This window comes from Pongo abelii, chromosome 6 (assembly GCF_028885655.2).
Source record: "Pongo abelii isolate AG06213 chromosome 6, NHGRI_mPonAbe1-v2.0_pri, whole genome shotgun sequence".
NCBI lineage: Eukaryota > Metazoa > Chordata > Mammalia > Primates > Hominidae > Pongo > Pongo abelii.
In genome coordinates, this window is record NC_071991.2 from 6,059,137 (window position 1) to 6,083,320 (window position 24,184).

The 24,184-nt window shown below is 56.2% G+C and overlaps 1 long non-coding RNA gene across 1 annotated transcript in view; it reads left to right on the plus strand.

Annotated features, from left to right (window-relative positions):
• The window catches only part of LOC134761667 (uncharacterized), a 113,630-nt gene extending 98,572 nt beyond the window's left edge, over positions 1 to 15,058 (plus strand). Inside the window, exon 3 of the long non-coding RNA XR_010140638.1 lies at positions 9,107 to 15,058. This is a non-coding gene — a long non-coding RNA (uncharacterized LOC134761667). The remainder of the gene's footprint in view (positions 1 to 9,106) is intronic.
• Positions 15,059 to 24,184: the final 9,126 nt, after the last annotated feature.

A 24,184-nucleotide genomic window follows, 5' to 3' on the forward strand; every position in this document is an offset into this window, starting at 1 on the left:
TAGTCCCCCCCCGGCTCCCAGGAGCCCCCTCGCAGGGGGGTGAGGCACCCCCCGCGAGGCGGGGAGTGGGAGCCAGCCCCCTAGTCCCCCCCCGGCTCCCAGGAGCCCCCTCGCAGGGGGGTGAGGCACCCCCCGCGAGGCGGGGAGTGGGAGCCAGCCCCCTAGTCCCCCCCCGGCTCCCAGGAGCCCCCTCGCAGGGGGGTGAGGCACCCCCCGCGAGGCGGGGAGTGGGAGCCAGCCCCCTAGTCCCCCCCCGGCTCCCAGGAGCCCCCTCGCAGGGGGGTGAGGCACCCCCCGCGAGGCGGGGAGTGGGAGCCAGCCCCCTAGTCCCCCCCCGGCTCCCAGGAGCCCCCTCGCAGGGGGGTGAGGCACCCCCCGCGAGGCGGGGAGTGGGAGCCAGCCCCCTAGTCCCCCCCCGGCTCCCAGGAGCCCCCTCGCAGGGGGGTGAGGCACCCCCCGCGAGGCGGGGAGTGGGAGCCAGCCCCCTAGTCCCCCCCCGGCTCCCAGGAGCCCCCTCGCAGGGGGGTGAGGCACCCCCCGCGAGGCGGGGAGTGGGAGCCAGCCCCCTAGTCCCCCCCCGGCTCCCAGGAGCCCCCTCGCAGGGGGGTGAGGCACCCCCCGCGAGGCGGGGAGTGGGAGCCAGCCCCCTAGTCCCCCCCCGGCTCCCAGGAGCCCCCTCGCAGGGGGGTGAGGCACCCCCCGCGAGGCGGGGAGTGGGAGCCAGCCCCCTAGTCCCCCCCCGGCTCCCAGGAGCCCCCTCGCAGGGGGGTGAGGCACCCCCCGCGAGGCGGGGAGTGGGAGCCAGCCCCCTAGTCCCCCCCCGGCTCCCAGGAGCCCCCTCGCAGGGGGGTGAGGCACCCCCCGCGAGGCGGGGAGTGGGAGCCAGCCCCCTAGTCCCCCCCCGGCTCCCAGGAGCCCCCTCGCAGGGGGGTGAGGCACCCCCCGCGAGGCGGGGAGTGGGAGCCAGCCCCCTAGTCCCCCCCCGGCTCCCAGGAGCCCCCTCGCAGGGGGGTGAGGCACCCCCCGCGAGGCGGGGAGTGGGAGCCAGCCCCCTAGTCCCCCCCCGGCTCCCAGGAGCCCCCTCGCAGGGGGGTGAGGCACCCCCCGCGAGGCGGGGAGTGGGAGCCAGCCCCCTAGTCCCCCCCCGGCTCCCAGGAGCCCCCTCGCAGGGGGGTGAGGCACCCCCCGCGAGGCGGGGAGTGGGAGCCAGCCCCCTAGTCCCCCCCCGGCTCCCAGGAGCCCCCTCGCAGGGGGGTGAGGCACCCCCCGCGAGGCGGGGAGTGGGAGCCAGCCCCCTAGTCCCCCCCCGGCTCCCAGGAGCCCCCTCGCAGGGGGGTGAGGCACCCCCCGCGAGGCGGGGAGTGGGAGCCAGCCCCCTAGTCCCCCCCCGGCTCCCAGGAGCCCCCTCGCAGGGGGGTGAGGCACCCCCCGCGAGGCGGGGAGTGGGAGCCAGCCCCCTAGTCCCCCCCCGGCTCCCAGGAGCCCCCTCGCAGGGGGGTGAGGCACCCCCCGCGAGGCGGGGAGTGGGAGCCAGCCCCCTAGTCCCCCCCCGGCTCCCAGGAGCCCCCTCGCAGGGGGGTGAGGCACCCCCCGCGAGGCGGGGAGTGGGAGCCAGCCCCCTAGTCCCCCCCCGGCTCCCAGGAGCCCCCTCGCAGGGGGGTGAGGCACCCCCCGCGAGGCGGGGAGTGGGAGCCAGCCCCCTAGTCCCCCCCCGGCTCCCAGGAGCCCCCTCGCAGGGGGGTGAGGCACCCCCCGCGAGGCGGGGAGTGGGAGCCAGCCCCCTAGTCCCCCCCCGGCTCCCAGGAGCCCCCTCGCAGGGGGGTGAGGCACCCCCCGCGAGGCGGGGAGTGGGAGCCAGCCCCCTAGTCCCCCCCCGGCTCCCAGGAGCCCCCTCGCAGGGGGGTGAGGCACCCCCCGCGAGGCGGGGAGTGGGAGCCAGCCCCCTAGTCCCCCCCCGGCTCCCAGGAGCCCCCTCGCAGGGGGGTGAGGCACCCCCCGCGAGGCGGGGAGTGGGAGCCAGCCCCCTAGTCCCCCCCCGGCTCCCAGGAGCCCCCTCGCAGGGGGGTGAGGCACCCCCCGCGAGGCGGGGAGTGGGAGCCAGCCCCCTAGTCCCCCCCCGGCTCCCAGGAGCCCCCTCGCAGGGGGGTGAGGCACCCCCCGCGAGGCGGGGAGTGGGAGCCAGCCCCCTAGTCCCCCCCCGGCTCCCAGGAGCCCCCTCGCAGGGGGGTGAGGCACCCCCCGCGAGGCGGGGAGTGGGAGCCAGCCCCCTAGTCCCCCCCCGGCTCCCAGGAGCCCCCTCGCAGGGGGGTGAGGCACCCCCCGCGAGGCGGGGAGTGGGAGCCAGCCCCCTAGTCCCCCCCCGGCTCCCAGGAGCCCCCTCGCAGGGGGGTGAGGCACCCCCCGCGAGGCGGGGAGTGGGAGCCAGCCCCCTAGTCCCCCCCCGGCTCCCAGGAGCCCCCTCGCAGGGGGGTGAGGCACCCCCCGCGAGGCGGGGAGTGGGAGCCAGCCCCCTAGTCCCCCCCGGCTCCCAGGAGCCCCCTCGCAGGGGGGTGAGGCACCCCCCGCGAGGCGGGGAGTGGGAGCCAGCCCCCTAGTCCCCCCCCGGCTCCCAGGAGCCCCCTCGCAGGGGGGTGAGGCACCCCCCGCGAGGCGGGGAGTGGGAGCCAGCCCCCTAGTCCCCCCCCGGCTCCCAGGAGCCCCCTCGCAGGGGGGTGAGGCACCCCCCGCGAGGCGGGGAGTGGGAGCCAGCCCCCTAGTCCCCCCCCGGCTCCCAGGAGCCCCCTCGCAGGGGGGTGAGGCACCCCCCGCGAGGCGGGGAGTGGGAGCCAGCCCCCTAGTCCCCCCCCGGCTCCCAGGAGCCCCCTCGCAGGGGGGTGAGGCACCCCCCGCGAGGCGGGGAGTGGGAGCCAGCCCCCTAGTCCCCCCCCGGCTCCCAGGAGCCCCCTCGCAGGGGGGTGAGGCACCCCCCGCGAGGCGGGGAGTGGGAGCCAGCCCCCTAGTCCCCCCCCGGCTCCCAGGAGCCCCCTCGCAGGGGGGTGAGGCACCCCCCGCGAGGCGGGGAGTGGGAGCCAGCCCCCTAGTCCCCCCCCGGCTCCCAGGAGCCCCCTCGCAGGGGGGTGAGGCACCCCCCGCGAGGCGGGGAGTGGGAGCCAGCCCCCTAGTCCCCCCCCGGCTCCCAGGAGCCCCCTCGCAGGGGGGTGAGGCACCCCCCGCGAGGCGGGGAGTGGGAGCCAGCCCCCTAGTCCCCCCCCGGCTCCCAGGAGCCCCCTCGCAGGGGGGTGAGGCACCCCCCGCGAGGCGGGGAGTGGGAGCCAGCCCCCTAGTCCCCCCCCGGCTCCCAGGAGCCCCCTCGCAGGGGGGTGAGGCACCCCCCGCGAGGCGGGGAGTGGGAGCCAGCCCCCTAGTCCCCCCCCGGCTCCCAGGAGCCCCCTCGCAGGGGGGTGAGGCACCCCCCGCGAGGCGGGGAGTGGGAGCCAGCCCCCTAGTCCCCCCCCGGCTCCCAGGAGCCCCCTCGCAGGGGGGTGAGGCACCCCCCGCGAGGCGGGGAGTGGGAGCCAGCCCCCTAGTCCCCCCCCGGCTCCCAGGAGCCCCCTCGCAGGGGGGTGAGGCACCCCCCGCGAGGCGGGGAGTGGGAGCCAGCCCCCTAGTCCCCCCCCGGCTCCCAGGAGCCCCCTCGCAGGGGGGTGAGGCACCCCCCGCGAGGCGGGGAGTGGGAGCCAGCCCCCTAGTCCCCCCCCGGCTCCCAGGAGCCCCCTCGCAGGGGGGTGAGGCACCCCCCGCGAGGCGGGGAGTGGGAGCCAGCCCCCTAGTCCCCCCCCGGCTCCCAGGAGCCCCCTCGCAGGGGGGTGAGGCACCCCCCGCGAGGCGGGGAGTGGGAGCCAGCCCCCTAGTCCCCCCCCGGCTCCCAGGAGCCCCCTCGCAGGGGGGTGAGGCACCCCCCGCGAGGCGGGGAGTGGGAGCCAGCCCCCTAGTCCCCCCCCGGCTCCCAGGAGCCCCCTCGCAGGGGGGTGAGGCACCCCCCGCGAGGCGGGGAGTGGGAGCCAGCCCCCTAGTCCCCCCCCGGCTCCCAGGAGCCCCCTCGCAGGGGGGTGAGGCACCCCCCGCGAGGCGGGGAGTGGGAGCCAGCCCCCTAGTCCCCCCCCGGCTCCCAGGAGCCCCCTCGCAGGGGGGTGAGGCACCCCCCGCGAGGCGGGGAGTGGGAGCCAGCCCCCTAGTCCCCCCCCGGCTCCCAGGAGCCCCCTCGCAGGGGGGTGAGGCACCCCCCGCGAGGCGGGGAGTGGGAGCCAGCCCCCTAGTCCCCCCCCGGCTCCCAGGAGCCCCCTCGCAGGGGGGTGAGGCACCCCCCGCGAGGCGGGGAGTGGGAGCCAGCCCCCTAGTCCCCCCCCGGCTCCCAGGAGCCCCCTCGCAGGGGGGTGAGGCACCCCCCGCGAGGCGGGGAGTGGGAGCCAGCCCCCTAGTCCCCCCCCGGCTCCCAGGAGCCCCCTCGCAGGGGGGTGAGGCACCCCCCGCGAGGCGGGGAGTGGGAGCCAGCCCCCTAGTCCCCCCCCGGCTCCCAGGAGCCCCCTCGCAGGGGGGTGAGGCACCCCCCGCGAGGCGGGGAGTGGGAGCCAGCCCCCTAGTCCCCCCCCGGCTCCCAGGAGCCCCCTCGCAGGGGGGTGAGGCACCCCCCGCGAGGCGGGGAGTGGGAGCCAGCCCCCTAGTCCCCCCCCGGCTCCCAGGAGCCCCCTCGCAGGGGGGTGAGGCACCCCCCGCGAGGCGGGGAGTGGGAGCCAGCCCCCTAGTCCCCCCCCGGCTCCCAGGAGCCCCCTCGCAGGGGGGTGAGGCACCCCCCGCGAGGCGGGGAGTGGGAGCCAGCCCCCTAGTCCCCCCCCGGCTCCCAGGAGCCCCCTCGCAGGGGGGTGAGGCACCCCCCGCGAGGCGGGGAGTGGGAGCCAGCCCCCTAGTCCCCCCCCGGCTCCCAGGAGCCCCCTCGCAGGGGGGTGAGGCACCCCCCGCGAGGCGGGGAGTGGGAGCCAGCCCCCTAGTCCCCCCCCGGCTCCCAGGAGCCCCCTCGCAGGGGGGTGAGGCACCCCCCGCGAGGCGGGGAGTGGGAGCCAGCCCCCTAGTCCCCCCCCGGCTCCCAGGAGCCCCCTCGCAGGGGGGTGAGGCACCCCCCGCGAGGCGGGGAGTGGGAGCCAGCCCCCTAGTCCCCCCCCGGCTCCCAGGAGCCCCCTCGCAGGGGGGTGAGGCACCCCCCGCGAGGCGGGGAGTGGGAGCCAGCCCCCTAGTCCCCCCCCGGCTCCCAGGAGCCCCCTCGCAGGGGGGTGAGGCACCCCCCGCGAGGCGGGGAGTGGGAGCCAGCCCCCTAGTCCCCCCCCGGCTCCCAGGAGCCCCCTCGCAGGGGGGTGAGGCACCCCCCGCGAGGCGGGGAGTGGGAGCCAGCCCCCTAGTCCCCCCCCGGCTCCCAGGAGCCCCCTCGCAGGGGGGTGAGGCACCCCCCGCGAGGCGGGGAGTGGGAGCCAGCCCCCTAGTCCCCCCCCGGCTCCCAGGAGCCCCCTCGCAGGGGGGTGAGGCACCCCCCGCGAGGCGGGGAGTGGGAGCCAGCCCCCTAGTCCCCCCCCGGCTCCCAGGAGCCCCCTCGCAGGGGGGTGAGGCACCCCCCGCGAGGCGGGGAGTGGGAGCCAGCCCCCTAGTCCCCCCCCGGCTCCCAGGAGCCCCCTCGCAGGGGGGTGAGGCACCCCCCGCGAGGCGGGGAGTGGGAGCCAGCCCCCTAGTCCCCCCCCGGCTCCCAGGAGCCCCCTCGCAGGGGGGTGAGGCACCCCCCGCGAGGCGGGGAGTGGGAGCCAGCCCCCTAGTCCCCCCCCGGCTCCCAGGAGCCCCCTCGCAGGGGGGTGAGGCACCCCCCGCGAGGCGGGGAGTGGGAGCCAGCCCCCTAGTCCCCCCCCGGCTCCCAGGAGCCCCCTCGCAGGGGGGTGAGGCACCCCCCGCGAGGCGGGGAGTGGGAGCCAGCCCCCTAGTCCCCCCCCGGCTCCCAGGAGCCCCCTCGCAGGGGGGTGAGGCACCCCCCGCGAGGCGGGGAGTGGGAGCCAGCCCCCTAGTCCCCCCCCGGCTCCCAGGAGCCCCCTCGCAGGGGGGTGAGGCACCCCCCGCGAGGCGGGGAGTGGGAGCCAGCCCCCTAGTCCCCCCCCGGCTCCCAGGAGCCCCCTCGCAGGGGGGTGAGGCACCCCCCGCGAGGCGGGGAGTGGGAGCCAGCCCCCTAGTCCCCCCCCGGCTCCCAGGAGCCCCCTCGCAGGGGGGTGAGGCACCCCCCGCGAGGCGGGGAGTGGGAGCCAGCCCCCTAGTCCCCCCCCGGCTCCCAGGAGCCCCCTCGCAGGGGGGTGAGGCACCCCCCGCGAGGCGGGGAGTGGGAGCCAGCCCCCTAGTCCCCCCCGGCTCCCAGGAGCCCCCTCGCAGGGGGGTGAGGCACCCCCCGCGAGGCGGGGAGTGGGAGCCAGCCCCCTAGTCCCCCCCCGGCTCCCAGGAGCCCCCTCGCAGGGGGGTGAGGCACCCCCCGCGAGGCGGGGAGTGGGAGCCAGCCCCCTAGTCCCCCCCCGGCTCCCAGGAGCCCCCTCGCAGGGGGGTGAGGCACCCCCCGCGAGGCGGGGAGTGGGAGCCAGCCCCCTAGTCCCCCCCGGCTCCCAGGAGCCCCCTCGCAGGGGGGTGAGGCACCCCCCGCGAGGCGGGGAGTGGGAGCCAGCCCCCTAGTCCCCCCCCGGCTCCCAGGAGCCCCCTCGCAGGGGGGTGAGGCACCCCCCGCGAGGCGGGGAGTGGGAGCCAGCCCCCTAGTCCCCCCCCGGCTCCCAGGAGCCCCCTCGCAGGGGGGTGAGGCACCCCCCGCGAGGCGGGGAGTGGGAGCCAGCCCCCTAGTCCCCCCCCGGCTCCCAGGAGCCCCCTCGCAGGGGGGTGAGGCACCCCCCGCGAGGCGGGGAGTGGGAGCCAGCCCCCTAGTCCCCCCCGGCTCCCAGGAGCCCCCTCGCAGGGGGGTGAGGCACCCCCCGCGAGGCGGGGAGTGGGAGCCAGCCCCCTAGTCCCCCCCCGGCTCCCAGGAGCCCCCTCGCAGGGGGGTGAGGCACCCCCCGCGAGGCGGGGAGTGGGAGCCAGCCCCCTAGTCCCCCCCCGGCTCCCAGGAGCCCCCTCGCAGGGGGGTGAGGCACCCCCCGCGAGGCGGGGAGTGGGAGCCAGCCCCCTAGTCCCCCCCCGGCTCCCAGGAGCCCCCTCGCAGGGGGGTGAGGCACCCCCCGCGAGGCGGGGAGTGGGAGCCAGCCCCCTAGTCCCCCCCCGGCTCCCAGGAGCCCCCTCGCAGGGGGGTGAGGCACCCCCCGCGAGGCGGGGAGTGGGAGCCAGCCCCCTAGTCCCCCCCGGCTCCCAGGAGCCCCCTCGCAGGGGGGTGAGGCACCCCCCGCGAGGCGGGGAGTGGGAGCCAGCCCCCTAGTCCCCCCCTGGCTCCCAGGAGCCGCGGTGGACTCAGTGCCTCTTTAGCATATTGTGCGTCATATTATCTCCCCTCTGGAAATTATGAACTATTTCACAGATGGGTGTACACCCGTCTTTATTGGGAGGAATATCATCCTCTTGCTCTCTGAATATTAGGAACGGTATCATAGGGGTGTTTCTACTCCCTGCGGTATTGGGTGTCATATCCTCCTCTCCCGCGTTGCAGTTAGAAACAATATTAGTGGGGCGTGTCCACCTTCTGTGATATTTAAAGTAATATCATCCTCTTCCCTCCAGTATCATGGGTACAATATCCCTGGGGGGTGTACACTTTCTGTGATATATGTAGTCATATCACCCCCTCCGCCCTGGATTATCATGAAGGACCATCTCGCACGGGGGTGTACACTTCCTGTGATATTGGGAATAATATCCACTTCCCTGTCTCTGAATATTAGGAAAAATATCACAGGGTGGGTGTCCACCTCCTGCTCTATTATGGGGAGTAATATCTGTCTATTATCGGGAGAAATATCATCCCCTCCCTTTCAGGAGATTAATAACCATATCACAGGGTGGGTGAACACAGCCTGCGGTGCTGGAATTATTATCATCCTCTGCCCCTCGGGTTACTAGGAACAATATCACAGAAGAGGTGTACAGTCCCTGCGATATTGGGAGTAATATCATACGCTTCTCCCGTGAATATTAGGAGCAATATCACCGGGTGGCTGTACATTCATTGCTATGTTGGCAGTCACGTCATACTCCACCCGCTGGATATTAGGATCAGTGTCCCAGGGTGATTGTACACCTACTGTGATATTAAAACTAATGTCATGCTCTCCATGCCTGGATATTAGGAACAATATCACAGGTAGGTGTACACCCCCTGCGGTTTAGGAGTCATCATATTATGAATTATTAAACATCAGCCCCATTAATAATTATCAATGGTAATATTAATTAATAGTAGAACTTTATTAATCATTAATGATTATTTTAAAGATAGGATTCTGCATGATTAAAATTAATTCTTACTATTAATGTCATTTTTAATAATCTTAGTTATTAATGTTATTAATCATTGTCTTATTACCAACATCACTTACGATGGATTTAAGTAACATTAATGACGGATATCATTATTTTATTATTAATATTGATATTGCTATTAATTATTAATAGTAATCATTAAAATTTTTAATCCGCATGAAGTTTTACTGTCTCCACTGTAGTTATTAATATCGATGATTACTATTAATTGCTATTATATTTATTATTTATTAATATTAATAATTAATAAAACTGTTCCCGATATCCGTGGGGGAGAGGATATGACTCCCATTATCGCAGAAAGTGTACACCCCTCTAGGATGTGACTCCTAATAGTCAGGGGGTAGAGGATGACATGATGGAAAATATCGCACTGGGTGGACATCCCTCCTGTGATCCTGTTGCTGATCTCCAGGCGGGGAGTGGACGGTATGAATCCCACGAATCCAGAAGGTGTAGACCTCCCCGGTGATATTGTCCCTAATATCCAAAGGGAGGAAAATTATCGTCTCTTCCCCTGGATATTAGGGAGGGTATGAGAGGGGGAGGGTGTACATTCCCTGCGATATTCAATGTAATCTTATCCTCTCCCTCCCAGGGTATTAAGAACAATATGACAGGAGGGGTGTACACCCCCTGCGATATTGGGAGTCATATCATCCTGTCGCCCTGAGGAGAGAAGGCATTTCTCTTTCTGTCTCCTGTCTCTGAAGAGGAGGACGAAGTAAAAGTTGAAAAACAAGAGGAATGAAGCCAGTGGCAAGACCAGCCGGTGCCACTGATGAGCCGGCCTGAGGTGAAAAGATGAACCTCCCCCACCCCCACTCGAAGCACATGTGCTCTGAATCCACCACGAAAGACCCTTTCAGGTGGAACCTCTTAGAGTTGTAAGCCCTGAGAAAAGGGCCAGGAACTCTGTCTTCCTTCGGGGGGAGCTCCGCTCTTAAGACGCGTCTCCTGTCTCCTGGAGAGGATTAAAAGGAACATGGTCCTCCTGGAATCCGGTGTCTGAGGGGTTTGTCCGCGGCTCGTCCTGCTCCGCTTCTTGGTTCAACATGACCGGGAATTGAACCTGAGCCGTGGCAGTGAGCGTACCGATTCCTAACCACCAGACCACCGGGGAACTTAGAACTTTGTGGGAAATAGATTGCCTGACATTAGAAGTGGCTCGGCCGTCAGAAGGAAGCCTGGACAGGTCCCTTGTTTCTCAGGTGTGGCACAAGGGAACTGGGAAAGGATACCTAGACCAGTTCCCATACATAGACACCTGGTGACGGCTGGTGCTAGAACCCCCACAGTGGCTTAAGAGGGCAGGCAGCAGCAACACTAGTAGCAAAGGGACAGATAGCTAAGGAAGGATCCTGCTCCACCCGCCCACGGAAATCAACTCCTCAAGTTCTGTTCGACCCAACATCAGAAGGTCCACTGCAGGAGATAGCACCAGTGATCCCAGTGGTGCCCTCCCCTTCCCAGGGAAAGAGGCTCCCCACTCTTGAGCCCACAGTGCTTGCGCCTCCGCAAGACAAGCCTATCCCTAGGCCATCCAGAGTAGACAAGAGAGGAAGTGAAGACTCGGGAGAAACCCCTCCCTTGGCAGCTGGTTGATGACCCAAAACGGGGATCCAAATGCCCCTGAGAGAGCAGCGGTATGCTGGGAGAGATGAGGATGGTCACGTGGTGGACAGGCGTGTTTTTCTCTACCAGCCCTTCACCTCTGCCGACCTTCTCCACTGGAAAAACAATAACCCGTCCTATCCCGAAAAGCCACAGGCTGGAATTGATTTGCTCCAAACTATTCTCCAGACCCACAACCCCACCTGGGCTGATCGCCACCAGTGGCTCATGTTCCTCTTTCACAGAGATGAAAGGCGGAGGGTGCTCCAAGCAGCAACTGAGTGGCTAGAGGAACAGGCACCAGCTGATTCTCAAAACCCCCAAGAGTACGGAAGGACCCAGTTACCAGGAACCGACCCCCAGTGGGACCCAAATGAAAGAGAGGATATGCAAAGGCTAAACCGAGACAGGGAAGCTCTCTTGGAAGCATTCAAGAGGGGAGCTCAGAAGGCCACAAACGTTATCAAGGTCTCTGAGGTTATTCAGGGAAAAGAAGAAAGTCCAGCACAATTCTACCAGAGACTGTGTGAGGCCTACCGTATGTGTACTGGCTTTCATCCCCATAGCCCTGAAAATCAGCGCACGATTCACGTAGTTTGAGCCAGTCAGAGCGCAGAAGACATGTGAAGAAAACTGCAGAAACAGGCTGGCTTTGCAGGGATGAATACATCACAATTCTTAGAAATAGCTAAACAGTTGTTTGTAAACAGGGATGCAGTAAGCTGTAAGGAAAACCACAAAGAGAGTGAACGTCAGGCCCGGTGAAACACCGACCTGTTAGCTGCAGCAATCAGAGGGGTCCCCCCAGAGAGGCAAGGGAAGGGGGGCCCTGGGAAAGAAACTCAGCTTGGCTGTCAGAGTTGGCAGCGTGAGCAGTGTGCTTATTGAACAGAAATCGGACATTGGAAGAACAGATGCCTTCAGCTCAAAAGAAAACAAGGTGACTCAGAGCAAGAGGCCCCGGACAAGGAGGAAGGGGCCCAGCTCGACCTGGCAGAAGTAAGTGTTCTTGGACTGAGGGAGACCGGGCTCAAGGGTCCCCAAAGAGCCTGTGGACAGAATGACAGTCGGGGGTAGAGACGTTGATTTTCTTGTAGATACCGGTGCTGAACATTCGGTAGTAACCGCCCCGGTCGCCCCCTTCTCCAAAGAGACTATTGACATCATCGGAGCCACGGGGGTTTCAGCAAAGCAAGCTGTCTGCTTGCCTCGGACTTGCACTGTAGGAGGACATAGAGTGATTCATCAGTTTTTGTCCGCGCCTGACTGTCCCTTGCCCTTGTTGGGAAGGGACTTGCTTAGCCAGCTGAGAGCCACTGTCTCTTTGACAGAGCACGGCTCTTTGCTGCTAAAGTGACCCGGAACGGGAAGCATTATGACCCTTACGGTCCCCCGAGAGGAGGAATAGAGACTTTTCTTAACTGAGCTGGGCCAAGAGAGAAGACCAGCTCTGGCTAAGCGGTGGCCAAGAGTAGGGGCGGAAGACAACCCTCCAGGGTTGGCAATCAACCAAGCCCCCAGACTCATAGAAGTGAAGCCTGGGGCCCAGCCGGTTAGGCAAAAACAGGACCCGGTCCCCGGAGAAGCTCTTCAAGGTATCCAGGTCCATCTCAAGCACCTAAGAACTTCTGGAATTCGAGTTCCTTCTCAGTCCCATGGAACACTCCCCTCCTGCCTGTTCCCAAGCCAGGGACCAAGGACTACAGGCCGGTACAGGATTTGCGCTTGCTTCATCAAGCTACAATGACTTTCCATCCAACACTACCTAACCCGTACACATTGTTGGGGTTGCTGCCAGCTGAGGACAGCTGGTTCACCTGCTTGGACCTGAAAGAAGCTTTCTTTCATATCAGATTAGCCCCAGAGAGCCAGAAGCTGTTTGCCTTTCAGTGGGAAGATCCGGAGTCAGGTGTCACTACTCAGTACACTTGGACCCGGCTTCCCCAAGGGTTCAAGAACTTCCCCACCATCTTCGGGGAGGCGTTGGCCCCAGACCTCCAGAAGTTTCCCACCAGAAACATAGGCTGCCTGTTGCTCCAGTAGGTTGATGACCTTTTGCTGGGACACCCTATGGCAGTCGGGTGTGCCAAGGGAATAGATGCCCTGCTCCGGCACCTGGAGGACTGTGGGTATAAGGTGTCCAAGAAAAAGGCTCAGATCGGCCGACAGCGGGTACGTTCCTTGGGATTTACTATCTGACATGGGGAACGCAGCCTGGGAGCAGAAAGAAAGCAGGTGATTTGCAATCGACCGGAGCCTAAGAGCGGAAGGCATGTGAGAGAATTCTTAGGAGCTGTGGGGTTTTGTAGACTGTGGATCCCAAGCTTTGCAGTATGAGCCAAGCATTTGTATGAGGTCACAAAGGGGGGGACCAGGAACCTCTCGTATGGGGATCCCAACAGCAGCAAGCCTTTCATGAGTTAAAGGAAAAAACTGACGGCAGCCCCAGCCCTGGGGCTACCTGATCTGACAAAGCCTTTTCCATTGTATGCGTCAGAGAGAGAAAAGATGGCAGTTGGAGTTTTCACCCAAAGTGTGGGGCCCTGGCCGAGGCTGGTGGCCTACCTCTCTCAACAACTAGACGGGGTTCCTAAAGGATGGCCCCCGTGTTTGAGGGCCTTGGCAGCAACTGCCCTGCTAGTACAAGAAGCAAATAAGCTGACTCCTGGGCAAAACCTGCACATAAAAGCCCCCCATGCTGTGCTGACTCTAATGAATACTAAAGGACACTGTTGGCTAATGAATGCTAGACTCACCAAGTACCAAAGTTTGCTCTGTGAAAATCCCCATATAACCACTGAAGTTCGGAACACCCTAAACCCTGCCACCTTGCTCCCGGTATCAGAGAGAGCCCTGTCGAGCATGATCGTGTACAAGTGTTGGACGCAGTTGACTCTAGCAGACCTGACCTCCAGGACCAGCCTTGGGCATCAGTAGACCGGGAACTGTAAGTGGACGGGAGCAGCTTCATCAAGCCACAAGGAGAGAGATGTGCAGGGTATGCAGTGGTAACCCTGGACACTGTGGTTGAAGCCAGATCGTTGCCCCAGGGCACTTCAGCCCAGAAAGCTGAACTCATTGCTTTAATTCGGGCCTCAGAACTCCCTGAAGGTAAGACTGTCAACATTTACACTGATTCTCGGTATGCCTTTTGAACGCTTCAAGCGCATGGAGCATTCTAGAAAGAAAAGAGCCTATTGAACTCTGGGGGAAAAGACAGAAAATATCAACAAGGAATCTTGCAATGATTAGAAGCAGTATGGAAACCCCACAAGGTGGCAGTTACGCATCGCAGAGGACACCTGCGAGCTTCCACCTTGGTGGGTTTGGGGAATTCCCGCGCTGACTCAGAGGCTGGAAAAGCAGCATCTGCCCCCTTCCGGGCACCAGTCACAGCCCCTCTGCTCCCTCAGGCACCTGATCTTCTACCTACTTCTTCTAAAGAAGAAAGAGACTTTCTCCAGGTAGAGGGAAGGACAAGTGATGGAGAAAGGATCGACTGGGTTACCAGATGGGAGAGCAGCTGTGCCACAGCTGCTAGGAGCCACAGTTGTACTGGCTTTCCATGAAACCACCCATCTAGGTCAGGAATCACCGCAAAAGTTGTTAGGCCAGTATTTCGACATCGCGCATTTGTCAGCCCTTGCCAACACGGTGACGCAGCCGTGTGGTGTGTAACCTGCCGACAGCATAAGGCGAGGCAAGGTCCAGCCATTGAGTCCGGCATACAAGCTGATGGAGCAGCCCCCTTTCAAGATCTCCAGGTAGACTTCACAGAGATGCCAAAGTGTGGAGGTAACAAGTATTTACTTGTTCTTGGGTGTACCTACTCTGGGTGGGTGGAGGCTTCTCCAACACGAACTGAGAAAGCTCGTGAACTAGCCCGTGTGCTTCTTTGAGATCTCATTCCTAGATTTGGACTGCCCTTACGGATCGGCTCAGATAACGGGCCTGCGTTTGTGGCTGACTTGGGGAACAGAAGACGGCACAGGTATCGGGGATCACATGGAAACTACATGCCGCCTACCGGCCTCAGAGTTCCGGAAAGGTGGAGTGGATGAATCGGACTATCCAAAATAGTATTCTTGTCTTCCCCGCTGGATATTAAAAACAATACCACAAGGGGCGTCCAACCACCTGCCAAAGTTGAGGGGATGTTATCCTCTCCACCCCGCCCCCGGATATTAGAGACAACAACTCAGGGGTAATGTACACCCACTGCTTTCTTGGGAGTAATATCATCCTCTCCCTTCTTGGATATGAGGCAAAATATCACAGTGTGCGTGTACGCCTGTCGCGAAATTGGATGTAATGTCATCCTGTGCCTCCCTGGATATGACGAACAATATCACGGGGGTTGTACAACTTCTGAGATATGGGGAGTGATATCATCCTCTCCCCTCTGGAAGTCAGGGACTATATCACAGGGGTAGTGTACACCCTCTGTGATGTTGGGTCTAATATCGTCCTCCCGCCCCCTGGATATTACAAACCATATCACAAGGGGCGTGTACACACACTTTGATATTGGTATGAATACCATCCTCTCCCTCTTTGGATATTCGGCGCAATATTTCAGGTGGGGTGTACACCACCTGCGATATTAGAAGTAGTATTATTTTCTCCCCCCGTGGATATTAGCAACAATATCACAGGGGCTGTGAATATCCCCTGCAATATTTCGAGTAGTATCGTCATCTCCCCTCATGAATATTAAGAACAATATCGTGGGGGGACCTGTACACCCCCTTTGATATTTGATATCATCCTCTTCCCCCCGGATATTAGGAACAATATCAGGAAGGGATGGACACACCCTGCGATATTTGCTGTCACCTAATTGTCTCTCCCCTAGATATTAGGAAAAATGTAACTGGGGATGTGAACAGCCCTGCGATATTGGGAGAAGTATCATCCTCTCCCCCCTTGCATATTAGGAACAATAGCACGGGGTGGGGGGTGTACTGCCTCTGCGATATTGGGAGTAAAAGTATCCTCTCTTCCCCTGGATATTAGGAAGGGTATCAGAGTGGAAGGGTGTACATTCCCTGCGATACTCAATGGAATCTTATCCTCTCCCTCCCAAGGTACTAAGAACAATATGACAGGAGGGTCATACACCCTCTGCGATATTGAGAGTCATATCATCCTCTTTCGCTCTGCATATGAGGAACAATATCACAGGGTTGTGTACACCCCCTGCGATATTGGGAGTAATATCATCCTCTCTCCCTCTGGATATGAGGAAGAGTATCACAGGGCCGTGTACGCCCCCTGCGGTAGTGGGAGTGATATCATCCTCTCTCCCTCTGGATATGAGGGAGAGTTTCCCAGGGATGTGTGCAACCCCTGCAATATTGGGAATAATATCCTGTCGCCCTCTGGATATCAGGAAGAGTATCACATGGGTGGGTACACTCCCTGCAACACGGGGAGTAATATCATCCTCTGCCCCCCGGATGTTCAAAACCAAATCATGCGGTTGGTACACCTGTTGCGATATTGGGAGTAATATCTTCCTCTCTCCGCCTGGATATTAGGAGTAATATCACAGGGGTGGTTTATATCCCCTGCGATATTGGGAGTAATATCACCCTCTCTCCCCCTGGATATTAGGAACAACATCACAGGGGGTGTCCACCCCCTGGGATATTGGTGTCAAACCCCCTGTGATATTAGGAGTCATATCATGCTCTCGCTGAAGGGGTGGCCTGCCCCTCCACACCTGTGGGTATTTCTAGTCTCGTGGGATGAGAGACGGAGAAAAGAAATAAGGCACACAGACAAAGTAGAAAGAAACAACAGTGGGTCTAGGGGACTGGCACTCAGCACACCAAGGACCTGCACCGGCACCGGCCTCTGAGTTCCCTCAGTTTTCATTGATTATTATTCTCATTATTTCTGCAAAAAGGAATGTAGTAGGAGAGCAGGGTGATAATAAGGAGAAGGTCAACAAAAGACATGGGAGCAAAAGAATCTATATCATGATTAAGTTCAAGGGAAGGTACTACACCTGGACGTGCACGTTGGCCTGATTTATGTTTCTCTCCACCTGAACATCTCAGCGGAGTAAAGAATAACAAGGCAGCATTACTGCAAGCATGTCTCCCCTCCCGCCACAGGGCAGCTTTTCTCCTATGTCAGAGTTGAACAAGTGTACAGTCGGGTTTTACACCGAGACATTCAGTTCCCAGGGGCAAGCAGGAGACAGTGGCCTTCCTCCATCTCAGCTGCAAGAGACTTTCCTCTTTTACTAATCCACCTCAGTACAGACCCTTTACGGGTGTCAGGCTGGGGGACAGTCAGGCCTTTCTCATCCCACGAGGCCATATTTCAGACTATGACATGGGGAGAAACTTTGGACAACACACCGCTGTCAAGGGCAGAGGTCCCTGCGGCTTTCCACAGTGCATTGTGACCTTGGTTTATTGAGACTAGAGAATGGCAATGACTTTTTCCAAGTATACTCCCTATAAACATTTTGTTAACAAGGCACATCCTGCACAGCTCTAGATCCCGTAAACCTTGATTTTATACAACACATGTTTTTGTGAGCTCCAGGTTGGGTCCAAGTGGCTGGGTCAAAGTGGCTGGGGCAAAGCTACAAATTAACAACATCTCAGCAAAGCCATTGTTTAAAGTTCAGGTCTTTTTCAAAATGGAGTCTCTTATGTCCTCCGTTTCTACATAGACACAGTGACAGTCTGATCTCTCTTTCTTTTCCCTACACTTCCCCCTTTTCATTTTGACAAAACCGCCATCGTCATCATGGCCCATTCTCGCTGGTCACTGTTTCTCCAGAGCTGCCGGATACACCGGTAGAATAACAATAGAGAACACAGACATACAAGGATTAATACAAAATTTGCAATAGTGGAATTTCCAGTGGTTTTAACCCAAGTGACAGGGTTAAGATTTGTGAGGCTATTAACAGATTTTACCATTGCCTCCCATTCTGGCACCAGATTTCACTGGGCTTTTGATGTTTCAAAAATTTGTTCTTTCAATTTAGAAACATCTAAGGTTAGATTATCTTCTCTTCCTTGTAGATGGCATCTAACCATGTCCCAGTGATGTTCAGATTCATTCTTGGCTCCAGGTGTAATACAAAAATCTAATGTATTCCAGTCACACTGTAACTGAGAAAGATATTCCAAGCTCATGAGCCTATCTCCCATCCAGATAACAGTTTGTCTAAGATCATTAATTGGATTTCCCAATTTTTGATCTATTTGAGTCTAAGAATTCCACAATTTTGAGGAATTCTTTTGCCAATTATTCACATATTCTGCAGTTTGAACAGAGGAGTGTAAAGCAATTCCAGCAGCTGCAGCAGTAGCTGTGACTGCAATAAGACCCATAATCACTGCAATTAAAGTAAAAATGAATTTTTTAGATCTGGTTAGGACTCCTTTTAATACTTCTGTGATGATATGTACGGATGGAGAAGCCTCCCACGGTTGGTCCGTGGACACGGGGATCCACACGCCTTCTCTTGCCATTACTAACAGAACACGATGCTGCCAATCCAAAGTTGAATCAATGCAAGTAAACAACCTGCAATTTTCACAGGTTATAGTTTGGGAATCTGGTTTAAGAACTATGTTTCCTACAACCAGCATAGAAGGGGGTTTTACACAACTTTGCAAAGGAATTGTCAGATTGGAACTTAGGTTAATAGTATAATATGGCTTATGATTTCTTCTTCCCATAAGTTGATTTCCAGACCAAATTCTAATGTGGTATGAGGCCACAGTGAGCTTCCATAATTCTGGGTGTTCAGGACCAACAACAGGACTAAGTAACTTTGGTCAGGGTGATGAAATCCCCTTTTCACCCCCTTTCCAATGATAGGGTGATTCTAGCCTTCTATAAACCTGGTCTAGCTTTTTAGTTAAATCACTATCATAGGCTGGATTAGTGGGCCAGACAGATGGAGCCTGTGAACATGAGTGAGTCTGGCCCATACAATCATAATATAATTGGCCTCGAGGGGCCCAGTCTATAATAATTCCAAATTTATGGTTTTGTAGTACCACTGCAGTATCAGCCACACATTCTTCCCAAACTAAGACTTCTGGGTCTTTTGATTCTTTTGGAATTTCCTTGGGACATGGTTTCCCTTTAGGCCTAAATTGTAAGGATCTTTGATAGGAAGAATTCTGTAAATTATTCACTTGTGACTCAAGTGACATTCCACTTATCCTATGATAAGTAAATTTACTGGTGGCACTGACAGTAGGTACTTCTACCAATCAATTTTGGATTGTAGGCATTAAGCATCCTGGTGCTTTTCCCAGGCAAATAGGAGGATAATGGTACCCAGTGGAAATGTTTATCATCATTCCTTCTTCTTCAGGTTGGGCAGGGCCACGGTCATCTGTGGGGCCTTGTACCCATGCACTGTTATTAACATCTACTTCAATAGGATTATCTATCCAAGTGACTGCCCGAATTCAGGCTGGGAAAGGCACATAGGCCCAATAAGTATAGTTAGCTGCAGCGGCTCCTGCAGACATAGGGAGACTTACCACCGTTGATACAATCACGAAAGCTGCAAGCAGCATATTCTCTGGAGTTTGTGTTACCCTGGTGTTTTCCAGGCTTTTTTCAGCTAACTGTGCCAGCTTCTTTAGCTGGGGCCAGGTCGGAGGCTCCGCCTTCTTGGTGGATGGCAGCTTCATCTGTTCTTCTGATATCACCATTTTGTTCACCCTGCGAGTTGATGATGTTCGATTGCGGGTTCTCTGTGTCTGGGGAGGCGCCTTCCTTTGCATCTCTGGTGGGTTCATTGTAGAACTTCACATGTCTAGCGGGTACCCAAACAGGAAGCTGATTTTCTCCTGCTGAAACACAAGCAAAACCTCTCCCCCATGTTATCACCTTACCTATTTCCCATGTTTTATGTTTGTTGTGTTTCCACCAAGTCAGTTTTCCCTCATGTGGGCTGTTCTTTTTACCAGTCAAATGTTGTTCTGCAGAAGTAGTGGTCTGATTTCTATATATATTTTAAAAATTTAAAGTATAGAGTGCTAGATTAAGTTGCATCTGGGTAGTGTTATACTCATTACTGTCTTTTTCCTTTTTTTATTTTGTTTAACCAATTGAGCTTTGAGTGTTCTATTAGTTCTTTCAATTATGGCCTGTTCTTGGGAATTAGAAAGGATTCCTGTGGTATGTGTAATATTCCACTGATTTAAGAATATTTGAAATCCTTTACTAGAGTATCCTGGCCCATTATCTGTTTTAATTTTTTCTGGAACTCCCATGACTGCAAAAGAAGCTAATAAATGTCTTTTAACATGGGAAGTACTTTCTCCTGTCTGGCAGGTTGCCCATATGAAATGTGAATAAGTATCAACTGTCACATGGACAAATGACAATTTTCAAAATGAAGGTGCATGTGTAACATCCATTTGTCATAATGCATCAGGACATAAGCTTCTGGCATTAACTCCTGCCTCTTGAGTGGGCAGGTGTAAGACTTGACACTGAGCACAATGTTGTACAATATTTTTTGCTTGTTTCCGTGTGATATCAAATTTGTTTTTAATCCTGTTGCATTTACATGAGTCAGCGCATGAAGTTCTTGTGCTTCCATGAAGGCAGATGATACTAGCAAATCAGCTTGTTCATTGGCCTTAGTTAAAGGCCCTGGGAAATTAGTATGTGCTCGAATATGAGTAATATAAAATGGGAAATTTCTCTTTTCTCACAGTTTGTTGTAACAATTTAAAGAGCTGATTTAACTGATCATCCATCCTATATTTGATTAGGGTTGTCTCAACATCCTTTGTAGCCTGTACTACATATGCAGAATCTGAAACAATGTTAATAGGCTGATTAAAATCTTGTAAAACTGAAATGACAGCAATCAATTCTGCTCTTTGAGATGAGTGATATTGAGTTTCAATGACTCATTCTTTTGGCCCAGTGTAAGCCACTTTTCCATTGCTGGAACCCTCAGTAAACACTGTGAGAGCATTTTCTAAAGGTTTATGTCTGGTAATTTTAGGTAAAATCCAAGTAGTCAATTTCAAAAACTGGAAGATTTTTGCTTGTGGGTAATGATTATCAATAATTCCCACAAAATCAGCAAGACCAATCTGCCATGCACCAGAATTGATAAAGCTTGTCCAACCTGTTCCTTGTTTAAAGGAACAGTGATTTTATCTGGGTCATTTCCACACAATTTTACTATTCGTAGTCTTGCCTGACCAATTAATGTAGCCATTTGATCTAAGTACAATGTAAAAGTCTGAAGTTTACTGTGGGGAAGGAATGACCACTCCACAAGATCTGTATTTTGAACAATAATGCCTGTTGGAGAATGTGCAGTAGCAAAAATTAAAAGTTGAACTGGGGCTAAGTGATGTATTCTATTTACTTGTGCTGACTGAAATTTTTCTTCAACTAATTCAATTTCTTTAGTTGCCTCTGGAGTTAATGTTCTTTTACTATTCAAGTCTGGATCCCCTCTGAAGATAGAGAACAAATTTGATCTGGCATAAGTAGGGATGCCTAGAGTTGGCCGAATCCAATTAATATCTCCTAGCAATTTTTGAAAGTCATTTAATGTTCTTAATGTGTCTTTTCTTATTTCTACTTTGTGTGGTTGAATTTTTCTCTCCTCTACCTGCATTCCCAAATAATGAAAAGGAGTGGAGGTCTGAATCTTATCAGATGCCATTGTCAGGCCTGCGTTTGCAACCTGTGTCTGCAGAAATGTGTAACAGTCAATTAATTTGTCTCTTGTTTCTGCAGCACACAAAATATCATCAAGATAATGAATGATATAAGAGTCTGAAAACTTGTCTCTAACTGGTTGAAGAACTTGAGCTACAAAAGTCTGACACATAGTTAGACTACTAAGCATTCCCTGAGGCAACACTTTCCACTGAAATCTGGTGGCTGGTTCTTCATTATTTATGGCTGGTATCATAAAAGCAAATTTTTCAAAATCCTGTTTTGCCAGAGGAATGGTAAAAAAGCAATCCTTCAGATCAATTATAATTAAAGGCCAATCTTTGGGGATCACGGCTGGAGAGGGCAGCCCAGGTTGGAGAGGCCCCATGGGTTGAATTCTTGCATTAACGGCTCTTAAATCGGTTAGCATGCGCCCTCTGCCTGATTTTTTCTGACTTGCAAACACAGGAGAATTCCAAGGTGGAAATAAAGGCTCAATATGTCCCTTTTCTAATTGTTCCTTTGCCAATAAGTGTAAGGCCTGCAGCTTTTGTTTTGGTAGTGGCCACTGATTTACATATACAGGCTTTTCCGTTTTCCAAGCTCATGGAATGAGTTTTGGAGGCTCTACAGTGGCCACCCCGAAAAAGGATACCCTAGTCCTTTTCTTTCTGGATTTCCCTTAGCCTCAACCGGAACTTTAATGTCTTCTCCATTTTTCCCTAGTCCTTTTCCAGGGAGATATCCCATTTGTGTCATGATTTTTTGACTCAGGGGGCTGTATACGGAGACTGGAATAGTAATCTCTGCATACCACTGTTCTAATAAGTCTCAGCCCCATAAATTAATTGGAATAGAAGTAATCATAGGCTGAACTGTACTTTCTTGATTATCAGGTCCTAGACAATGTAAAATTTTGGCACTTTGATACACTTCTGAGGCAGTGCCCACACCAACAAATCCTGCAACAGGCTTTTGTTTAGACCAATTTTTTTTGGCCATTGATTTAAGGCAATGATAGAAACATCAGCCCCAGTACCTACTAATCCTTCAAACTGCTTTCCCTGAATAGTAACTGCACACACAAGTCTATTCTCTGAGACCTGACTAGCCCAATAAACAGCTTTCGCAGCAGGGTTGGTACTTCCAAACCCTCCTGTTCTTTCTGTTTTGCTATCCCCAATTTTACTATAAGGCAAGAGCAGTAATTAAGCAATTCTATCACCTGGATTGGCACTCCAGGGAACAGTAGAGCTGATCACTAACTGAATTTCCCCTTTATAATCTGAATCAATTACCCCAGTATGAATTTGAACTCCCTTCAGATTTAGACTTGATCGTCCTCAAATAAGGCCTACCGTCCCTTCTGGCAGCGGGCCATATACCCCTGTAGGAATCTTTTGCGGGGGCTCTCCAAGGAGTAAAGAAATCATTTGTGTAGAACATAAATCTACTGCAGCGCTGCCTGCTGTGGCGGGGGAGAACTGTTGTATTGTTGTAGTTGGCCGATTTCCTGAAATGGTGGTATTTACTGTGGGGGTTGTTGTCCCTGAAAACCCTCAAGAAAAAATGGCTGAATCAGGAATGCCCCACTTTTTTGCAGGGCCTGGGACTGGCCCCTGTTCCTTTTTCCTGACAATGGTTGTCCATTTTATCAAATGTAGAACGACATTCCTTAGCCCAATGATTTCCTTTTCCACATCTTGGACACAGGCCAGGAGGCTCCTTTTTATTGCTCTGTTTATTTAAGCCTGGGCAATTCTTTTTTAGATGACCGATTTGACCACAATTATAACATTTTCCCCCAAATGTTTCAACTTGTCCTCCTAAAGCAGCCCCTGTAATTGCTTGAGCCAATAGCATTGCTTTATGCATAGCTCCTCCAATCCCATCACAGGCCTTCACCTATTCTGTAATTACATCAACTCCTGCTGAAACCTTTCCTCTTAATGGCTTTATGGCCGATTGACATTCTGGATTTGCATTTTGAGAAGCCATTATTTCTACAATAACTTTTCGGACGTTATTAACTGCAATGGATTTTGGAGCTGCATCTTGCAACCTTGCCACAAAGTCTGGATATGGCTCCTTAGAGCTTTGTCTGATTGAACTAAAAGAAGGGCAGGAGATTCCTGGGTCCTGAATCTTTTCCCAGGCCCTGAGGCAAATAGCCCTTAGTTGTTCAATAGCTTCATTTTCCATTACTGATTGTTGGTTAATAGTGCCCCAATTTGGACCTGTTCCTAGCAATTGGTCTGCATCTATATAAACAACAGGGTTAATAGCATGATTTTTATGTACCTGTTCTTGTACCCCATCAATCCACCAGGTTTTAAACTGTAGATACTGAGAGGGTGAAAGGGAAGATTTAGCCAAAATTTCCCAATCATAAGGACTAAGTCTATTTCCACGAGCAATGGAATCTAATAATGTTCTCATATAAGGAGACGTGGTTCTTTCGTAGCTTTTAACATTTTCTTTCTGCTTCTTTCATATCTTTTAACATTTTCATGGTGAAAGATTCATATCTAGCCTCAGTTCGGACAGACGCTCCTGCTTGACTCCCTTTCCCGACCGGCATCGGTTGTAACATTACCGGATACTGCCATGCCTCAAGATCTCCCCGTTTTCTGGCTGTAGCAACGGTCCCATGCAGTGCACTATCTTGTCCACTAGGTGGTAATGTAGGATCAAACGCCATCGCCCTGGGTTGTTGCTATAGTGCCTTGCTATTTGGCACAGGACGCACAGCCTGAGATCCATACGGAACCTCTGGAGATGGCGGATACTGACATTCGGCTGGCGGCTGGTGTTGACAAACTACCGATGGTTGGGTTTTATTTTCTACTGGCTGCTATTGCGGATACTGTGCCTGGATTGGCTTTTGAGATTGTGATGTCACAGGCATCTGAACCGCAGGAGAAGGAGTTGGTGGCCATCGTGGTTTAAACTCTGATGGCCCAAATAATTCTGGACCTCCTTCCCCCAGTTTTGATGATTCAGGATATATTACCTCCTGTAATTGATTATAGTCAACATTTTGGGTTGACCGAGCCATTCCAGGCTCTACTGCATTTTTACAACGTGAACTTTCCATTCCTTTTTTAACTCTGTTCCTGCCTCTTCTTCACAATCTATTACTCAGCTTTCAGGGGCATCAAAGACTGAAATGCTGTCTTCTTCTCTTTGAAATGGTTCTAAAGTTGCTTTAGTAATGGCCCAATCATTCCATACTGTAAGTGGGATGATTTGACCTTCCCTAGTTGCTTGTTTTAGTTCTTTGCCAATTTCTTCCCAATCTTTTAAATCTAAAGTTCCCTATTCTGGAAACCATGGGCAGACTTGTTCTATTGTTTGAGATAGCGTGACTAGATTT